Source organism: Euleptes europaea, chromosome 3, assembly GCF_029931775.1.
Source record: "Euleptes europaea isolate rEulEur1 chromosome 3, rEulEur1.hap1, whole genome shotgun sequence".
NCBI classification, from domain to species: domain Eukaryota; kingdom Metazoa; phylum Chordata; class Lepidosauria; order Squamata; family Sphaerodactylidae; genus Euleptes; species Euleptes europaea.
The window spans coordinates 69,469,706-69,479,275 of NC_079314.1; the positions used below are offsets into that span (position 1 = coordinate 69,469,706).

The 9,570-nt window shown below is 47.4% G+C and overlaps 1 protein-coding gene across 2 annotated transcripts in view; it reads right to left on the reverse strand.

Annotated features, from left to right (window-relative positions):
* TAFA2 (TAFA chemokine like family member 2) overlaps positions 1-2,620 on the reverse strand; it is a 163,767-nt gene extending 161,147 nt beyond the window's left edge. The window contains exon 1 of one of the 2 annotated variants that reach the window (XM_056847151.1): positions 2,489-2,620. The gene's annotated coding sequence lies outside the window, so the exon portion shown is untranslated. The remainder of the gene's footprint in view (positions 1-2,488) is intronic. The other variant, XM_056847152.1, reaches the window with a different exon arrangement.
* Positions 2,621-9,570: the final 6,950 nt, after the last annotated feature.

Here is a 9,570-nt window from a genome sequence, read left to right on the forward strand (position 1 = left end):
GATATATGCAGAGATGTGTATTTTGGGGCAACAAATTAAAATTAAATATACTCTGGACTTCATCCTGAAATAATGACGCTAATGTAAAAAAAATAACTTTACAAATTCAGGCATTCATAAACATATTGTGTTCCTATAAGAAAGGGTTACATTATTTAGCTAACTACTGACATACGGTACTGCTGGTTGCAAATTCACTATGTAAATGGTTGCATGTATACTTACTGAAACATAAAAATGTTGGCCTCATGTTGAAAGTAAAGATTGCTTTTCCAGGAGGACCTAAGCCATACATACCTGACTATGGTAATCCATAGCAAACTGTTTATTAATTTTCTCTGACACTAAGAGAGAGGGAGGTATCTTAGCCCTAACTGCACATACACAGAAATAAATTCTACTGAAGTCAATTCCACTGAAGGCAGAAAAAGATTCTTTAATTAGAAATATTTTCCTGGAATTAAGAAGTCGTCTTCTTATTGTTTTAACCATAAAGAATGACAATTGACATAAAACAAACTCCTGTAACTACAGACAGAACTTAAAAGCGATCCAGGCAGTTTTAAGGTGTAGGGAAGTATGAGCAGTAAGGGCAAAAGAGACCAGCAGGACCACTCTGCATCTATGATATTGAAAACAGATGCAACTTTTGCTTTTACTAGATGGACACATAGTTGTACCTGAAGAAAGTATTTCAAAGCTATGTTTTTGCAAAGGTGTTTCAGATGGTGGGGGATGATATGAAAGCAGTATTACTGTTGAATACAGGATAGTAAGCCAAGCAAAAATGAGAAGCATGTTCACCTAATGTATGAGATGAGAGGAAGCTGACAGATGGGCAAAAAAAAAACAACCCTCTCTCATTTTATAAGCACTAACTTGGAGAGAATTTATAAAGAAATTAAGTCATAAACCTCAGGCTTTATAAAAGCTTCCTCCCCCTCCCCCAAAGATTCAAAAAACAATTCCTCCACTCTAACCTCTCCCTCAAGTCATCCAATAAAGCGACTAAACTCCAAACAGAATAAAAATCTGAGGATATATGAGGCTCTGAAAGTTACCAGCTTTGCTCTTTATGAAAGGAGTTAGGCAGAGAAATCAATACTCTCACAGATGGCCCTGCATCTTCTCCTGCAGATATACTGGGGTGGGGGGGGAGAGGGGGGATTAAAATAATAACAGACAGTGTGGAGATTTCAAAGAAGAGATCTGACACATCTCATTGATCCATGCTGAAACACGACTGTGCTAGTTAATACAAATCCAGCGAGGATGAAGACTATCTCCTTATTACTTGAAGGGAATAAAGCTTATTTTATTTCAAGGAAACACTCTTTATTTCTGGACCACACTTATTGCTTAAAACAGAACCGCTGAATAGTCCCTTCTTCTATACTATTCTAGTCACACTGTACCAAAATCAACTCCATAGCAGTCCAGGAAAGCAGCTGTCCCAATTCCCAGTTGCTAGCTTTAAATATGATATTTTTGATCTTACAAACCAAACAGGAATTATCTGGACACAGAGATTAAAGAGCAGTTCTTCAAACATTGCTGGCTTTTCTTAAATCTCTTTTGGACAGAGGGAGGGACCTAGAACGACTATCCTTTTCAAGAACAAACATACTCTCTGCCAAAAATCACTCCCTTCTTTGTTGGGTTAACTAATCCAGAACTACCAGTCCCAGGTTTCCAAAGCACAAGGATCAGCCAGGATACAATCTCCCACGCACCCATAGTCCTACATTGGAAGGACTCTTTGGATTGCATGGAATATGATTAAAGGATGCTAAAATGCTAACTAATCTGCATTGGCTGATTTGGGGTGTGCATCCAAATGCAGAGATCAGTACTTCCTCTATAACTTCTCTCTTCTTCTCGCCTTCCTCCCCAATTCTGGCCAGGTATCAAAAGATTTTTTTCCGCTTCCGATAACAGAAGAGGAAGGGACCAGAGAGTCAGTGTATGGGATTAGCAGAAAAGAACTCGTCGTTCACAACCTACCGCGCCGGCCGCAACGACAAGCCCTCATTCCGCATAAACGTTCAGTTCAAGTATGCCCTTTCACTCTAAACAATCCGGATTAACTACACCAATTGAAGGTTTTGCCTTGGATTTGCCACTCTATAGATGCACATTTTCCCCATCCGAATTCTCAAAACTCTGCATGGGGGCTTATTGTTGAGTTTTGAGAATATGGATGGGGGAAAAGTGCATCTAAAGAGTGGCAATTGCAAGGCAAAACCTCCCATGCATAAATGGCAAATGTATTTCCAATCTCGACCCCATCTCTCCCACTAGTACGACTAGAAAGAGTGATTAGTATCTACCCTCCCCTTTTTTATGCTATTGAGAGTAGAGAAGGATGCTGTTACCGGTTATGGAAAAGGGTAACTAATCCACTTCCAGAGATCTCACAGGTGCCACCTAAACGCTGCCGAGCCCAACCCATGCGGAGGAAACCCCAGCGCCGCCTTTTCGCACCTACCTGCAGCCCCGCTTCCTTATGGAACCACCTAGTGATCCTCCTTCAGATCCCGGAGGGGAACTCCAGCCTTATCGGACTTGCATCGCTTACCAAATTCCAAATCCGCCTGCACCAGCCAGGGGAAGGGATTTGACGGGGAGCGGGGTTGGATCGTTTGGGCTAGGGGGGTTCGGGTGGCGAGGTTTCTCTCTTTTCTTTTCTTTTGGCAATTACTAGCTATTCTTGGGAGAGAAGTTCCCACGCCTCCCGGTCCGGAAATCAACCGGCTAGTGGGGCAGGCGACGCGTGTCGGCGCGCGAGTTCCAAACCACCCAAATTCATTCAAAAGGCGCAAGAAAGGCGGCTGGCTCGCCTCCGGCGGCTGGCGGTGCCGCCTCCCCTCCTCCCACCGAAAAGCCCGGGAAGTCCCGCAGCCTGGCCCTGCTCCCCGCCCTCGGGCCGCTCGGCGAGGCCCCGATCCTGCCTGCCGCCGGGGTGCTGCAGCTGCTGCTGCAGAGCAATCGCCTATTCCACGCCGGGCGAGTTTGCGTGGCTTTCAGCCCCCCGGCGCCCTTTCGGCTCTTCCATACTTTCTCTCTCCAGGGAAAGGCAATCGGGGAGGAGAAGAGGCGGCGGGAAAGCGCCCCTGTCCGCGCGCCGGTCCCTCGCAGATCTCCGCCTGGCTCCCTCGAGACGGATCAGCGGGGGTCTCGCCGGCCTCCCTTGTCAGACGCAGGGCTCGGAAGGGGCAGACTCAAGTCCCGGGGAGGAGGCGGCGGAGGCGGCGGCGGCAGCTCGGGGGCCCCGTCCGCCCAGGCGGAGAGTTCCGTTCCGCGCCTCGTGCCGGGCTCCCTCGTTGGCCGCGCGAGGCGCGAACCCCGCCACCCAGGCGGCGACCCAGACAGGCGCGGCGGCGGCGGCGCGGCTCCCCCGGCAGCTCCAGGACCTCCAAGTGCCGCCTCACGCGGGCCGCCCCCTACGCCGCCGCGGGGGCTGAGCCGGGCAGCGCGGCCTCCCGCATCTCGCGCTCCAGAGCGGGTGCGCCCCCCCCCGCCCTCGCCAGAGGCGCAGAAAACGGGCGCGCGAGAAGCCGCCGCCAGTCCCTGCCGGAATCTGACGCGTTACAAGCGCGGGCCGGGGGGGGGGAAGGAGACGGGGCAAAGGAAGGCGTGCTTGTTTGTTTTCCTTCCCCTGGCGACGCTCCTTCCAGGGTCCGAGGCGGCGGCTTAGACGCCTCTTCTGGGGCGCGTCAGTTCCCCCGGCAAGCTTTTCCCGCCTTTCTGGAGCGCCAACGGACGAATGGAATCCTTCCCGAGGCGGCGCCCTCAGGCGGGCTGCTGGCTGAGCGGGGAGCTGAAGCGAGGGAACGCGCCGCGCGCGCGCGCCGGCCTCTTCCTTCCCCGCCCTCGTGCCTCGTGCCTCGGCTGGAGCCAGAGCGCCGGCTGGCTGCCGTGCGGATCCCCCGCGCCTGTCAACCGCGGCGCCTTTTCAAAAGCCGGCCTCTGTCTCCCTCCAGCGGGGCGAAAGAGGCAGAGGCGGTTGGCAGTCGAGGGGAAGGTCTTTCTTGATCTCTGCCACCACTGCTGCCAGATTGGTCTGTGCAGCTCAATGGAAAATGTCTGAGATGCCAGACAAGAATGACTGGATAAATAAAACGTTTGAACTAGCGGAAATGGCTAAACTTACTGCTTTAGTAAATCAAAAAGACAATGAAGAATATGTGAGAATGGGAGGCGTGGATAACATTTTGTGAAAACGAATTAAATAGGGAAAATGTTAAAGGCTATGATTTAATCTAATTCAACTGATCAATGTTGAAAGGATGAAGTATTCAATAATTAAAGTATATAGGATGATTATATGTAGTTTATAGAAATGATATAATGAATTAGAAAACAAATACAGAAGGGATTATATAGATATTAATTTGATAGAGGGGGGGAAGTCAGAAAAGTCAATACTGATTAGGCTGATTAGTTTGAAATGGTTTTATTTTATGTAACTCTGAAGATGACAATATTGAAATTTAATGTGACATAATAAGAAAATTAAAAATTAAAAAAAGGAAGTCGAGGAGAAGGTGAGGTTTGTCGTTTGGATGAGGAGAAAAGCTTACTCCGTGGTAGTTCAAGCCTCCCTCCCCCCTTGCTTTCTACCCTTGGCTTGTCTGTTCAGGGACCTGCCACAGAATGCCCACTTTGCACACAGGGTCCTGGGTACAAGGTCAGGCTGCAGGGAATGCTAACAAGGCCCCAAGAGTTGAGCAGGGTGCTCGGCAACATATTCGGTGGAATTGTTCACTGCAACACAAGAATGATAAAGGAGAACAAGCTGTGTTTCATCCGCCGGTACTAAGGCACCACAGAAATACTGCCCAGTACCAAGATTAGGTTAATTCATGCCATCCTATTCCCTATTACTATGTATGGGTGTGAAAGCTGGGCAATGAAGAAAGCTGACAGGAAGAAAGTAGACTCCTTTGAAATGTGGTGTCGGAGGAGAGTGTTACGGATTCCGTGGACTGCCAAAAAAACAAATCAGTGGGTCATAGATCAAATCAAGCCTGAACTGACCCTAGAAGCTAAAATGACTAAACTGAGGCTATCGTATTTTGGTCACGTCATGAGACGACAAGAGTCACTGGAGAAGACAATCATGATAGTAAAAGAGGAAGACCCAAGAGATGGATTGACTCAATAAAGGAAGCCACAGCCCTCAATTTGCAAGACCTGAGCAAGGCTGTCAAAGATAGGACATTTTGGAGGACGTTAATTCATAGGGTCGCCATGAGTCAGAAGCCACTTAACGGCACTTAACACACACACACACACACACACACAGCATGGCTGGCTAAGTCATGGTTCAAAAGTAGCATAGGGATGGTCATTCCACTCTGGATGCTGTTATTCATGTCCCAGAGCGCTGATTCTATACCTAGGGACCGTCATTCCTCTGGGGGCATGGTAAGGAACCAGCAAAGACTTGTGGGGGGCACTTCACTTTCCCCTGGATCCCCCCCCCCCACTCCTGGCAACCTTAATATCTTCTCCCGTTTCCCTGCTTTATTCTCTCTGGAATGACACACACAGAGAGTGGAATGACCATCCCTGGGAATAGAATCAGCGCTCTGGGACTGGAATGACAGCCCCCAGAGTGGAATGACTGACACCACTAGGGTTGCCAACCTCCAGGTATTAGCAGGAGATCTCCCACTATTACAACTGATCTCTAGCCGATAGAGATCAGTTCCCCTGGAGAAAATGGCCGCTTTGGCAATTGGACTCTATGGCTTTGAAGTCCCTCCCCTCCCCAAACCCTGCCCTTCTCAGACTCCATCCCAAAAACCTCTCTGTAATGTAATTGAATTACATTACAGCACGCAAAAGTTGAAATGAAAATGTGAAATGGTTTTGACTGAAGCTCTCTGGTCCCCGATAAACTGTTGAACTGGAATAAAATGACAGTCCCCAGAGAGGAATGGCAGTCCCTAGGTATAGAAGCAGTGCTCTGGAACAGGAATGACAGCCCCCAGAGTGGAATGACCATCCCTGTGATTAAAATCAGTGCTCTGCAACCACAATCACAAACTTTAGGGTGGAATGAAATACCTTACATTTTAATATTTCTGGAAATTCTGTAGTTATCCCCAAATCAGTTCCACTTCCTTTTCAGCTGTTGTTTTTCCTTCTAGAGTCATGATGGTGGTGTCTGTCGTTCTGCTCTGAGGACTGTCATTCCAGTCCCAGAGCTCTGATTCTATTCCCAGGGATGGTCATTCTACTCTGTGTGTGTGTCACTCCAGAGAGAATGAAGCAGGGAAAAGGGAGAAGATATGGGGGTTGCCAGGAGGGGGGAAGAAGAAATAGTGTGGGGAGGGAGAAACCTCCAGTGTGTGGGGAGGGGGATCCAGGGGAAAGTGAAGTGCCCCCCACAAGTCTTTGTGGGTTCCCTATCATGCAAGTGGGCCTGGCCCACCAGTTGACACCACACAGCTGTGCCATAGTTTCCCCAGGTAGAGGCTGTGCGGGGTGGGGGGCAGAAGGTGAAGGCAAATAAAGGTAGGTTGGCTGTTGGATGGGAAGGAGAGAAGGAAGCAGGAAAATAGGTTTTCAAGGAAGGAAAAAATAAAATAGTGCAAGAGGGGAAAATGAGATACCCCTGCAAGTCCTTGTTTGTCATGGCTAATAGCCACTAATTATAGCCCTAAAGCACCATGTACTCCATTGCCCATAGTCATGGCCTACCATTCCAATGACAAGCTATCTCTTGGCTAAGTACTCATCTCAGGGAACAGTAGTGTGACTTAAAATATTACTTATTCTTTCCATTTGACTTGTGGCTTAATTGCCAGGAAGATTAACCATCCGCTTTACAATAATACATTCCTTTATTCCTCCCCCAATATAAGATCAACTTCCTCAGCAACTTTGCCTTAGAAAAGGTTCAGATACCTGAAAGGGAAAGGGGTGATGAATGGAATGATACCATAGCTGCCTAAAAGTTTACCACAACATGTATGTAAGTGCACACTTAGGCAATAATCTGTAGGTCCAACAATGCTCAAGGGAGGATGACAATAGAGGTGGAGTTTTACCTCTAAGCGGGAACCACTGCTTCCTTTTAGGGAGAAACATTACCAGAATGATCCCAGGATCCATTGCTTTCCACAGGGTTATGGGTGTGGTGTTGACCAGGCAATTATTGGCTGCACTGTATCATCTTGCATGTCTGGAAGGGTGATGTGTGCCAAGGGAGAAAGCAATATGGTATCTCCCTTGATGCACTGGAGTCCTTGGAGCAGATGAGAAGGGACATAGCACAGCCTCTGCGTCTTTACTTCATTTATACCTCACTCTTCTCACCAATGGGGACCCAAAGCAGTTTACATCATTCTCCTCTCATCTATATTGTCTTCCTCCATCTTGTCGGCTCAGGCACACCAAGGGGAGAAGTGATATCACCATTGGGTTGGCACATGGGAGGCATTGGAGCATTATAGTCCACTTGCCCTAATTTTGACCTAGAAGAGGGTAGTATAGGTGCCAGGCAAGGGCATTCCAAAGGTTAAGTGCCATGACAGCAAAAGCCCTATTTCTAGTAGTCACCTAACTTACTTCGGCAGGCAGAGGCATAGTGAGCAGGGCTTGAAAAGAGGATCTTAACTGGTGGTCTGGGCATTAAAGGATGAGGCAGTTCTTCAGTACCTCCAGAACCTTAAATGCAAGAACCAGCACTTTGAATTGCATCCTAAACAATGGGCAGCCAGCACATATCTTTCAGCACAGGAGTGATACAGTCCCTGATAATATGCCAGCCATATTTTGGACCATCTGAAGTTTCTGGACAGTTCCAAAGGAATTACAGTAAAGTGCATTACAGTAATGTAGCCCAGATGTGATCAGAGAATTGATTACTGTGGCCAGATCATGCTTTCTGAGGTACAGTCATAGCTGGTATATCAACCAAAGCTGATAAAACATGATCTGTACCACAGAGAAAAGCCTCCCACCATAGGCCAAGATCCAGCAGCCATGCCCGAGGTACAAATCTGCTTCTTCAGGGAGAATACAACCCCCTCCAAGGCAGGGCGCGCCCCCCCCCTGGAAGTTGACAACCCTACATTAAACTGACCTACTCATTGGAGTCAGAATTAGTCATCGCTTGCTCCCTTGTTCTGCATGCACGATGGTATAGTTTAAACAACCCTGTAGAGAATATCAAGCTTTTTGAACCTCCAACTATCAGCAGCATCACAAGAACTCATCAAGATCTAGTCACCTGAGTTCATGGTAACATACTGAGTCATAATATCAGAAGGTGAAAAGAGATGCCAAAAGAAGAACTCTCAACGCAGAAGTCTCAGACTGTTTTCCTTTTTAATTGTATGCCTGTTAACAATTGAAAGGGCCGAAAGGTGAAAAAATGGCAGCTACAAGAAAGCAGACTAATTGTGCAAACAGACACATCCGAACGATTTGGGTGCAAATAAATAGGTGCTGACCAGGAACAATTTCCACAGATTCCCCCTCTTGTTATTCTCAAGGATTCCTTAGCTTCCAGGAGAAGCATTTCATAGAGATCAGTGGGTTGCAGTGGGAGGCAGGAAAGTTCCATTCTGCCATTGGGAAAATTAGTCTGGATCCAGCCCTGTAAATCTGGAACACTCTTTCTTTGAGAAGTCAATATACCATTAGACCAAGGTAAAATTGAGACAGTCCCAGTATCTTCCCTCACCACAAACACATCACATCAGACCAGTAATGCTATAACTGAAACTTCTAGAACCACTAAGTATTGAATGGAACTTTACAGCTCAGAGGTCCTAGCATATTGTAGGCCATTCAGGTAAAGCTCTGTTTTGGAAATAAGCCCCACAAACAAGGACCTGATCTGCCACATCTAGGGGCTGTGGCTATGGAGGATGGTCACAATAGTCTTTCAAATGCCTTTGGACTATGTGAGGTGATTGACCAGTGCAAACCCACACTTACTGAAGAGACCATTAACTTTCCTTTCTGCCTGCCCCAACTGGTTGACCAAGACCTCAGAAAGAAGGTATTACCTGAACTCTTAATTCATGAGCTTCTTTTGGCTCTGAGGAAAGTTTCAGAGACCCTCTTGTGTCTCTCATAGGTGTGTGTCTAAACTGTACCAATTGCCTGTTTGCCCAGTCCCCCATCCTAGTGCTGTGAGCAGGGGGTAGTTTTGGTTCCAGAAGTAGCCTTCTGAACAGTATTGTCAGTAGCATCAGGCTTGCCTCTTTCAAGATTAGCTGCTGGGGAGACATAGAGACCCACTGTCTCCACATTTCAGCTGTTCCTTTCTCCCAGAGACATCCCTCAATTCAGCTACTCAGTACCTTTGTCCAATTCTATTGCTTCAATCCTGGACTAAGGATACGTGCCCTCCTCAGGCTGCACCTCTAACCCACCCACAAAGGTCTCCAATTAACGAAGATCTAACCTGTCCACACTCCAGGTGTTCATCATTATGTGTTCATTTCACTTTGTTATTTAATGTTATTTCTGTCCCCATGACAAGGACCTAAGGCAGCTTGAAGAGCTTCCCATCCTCTGAATAAAGTTTTAAATGCAGAATTGTTT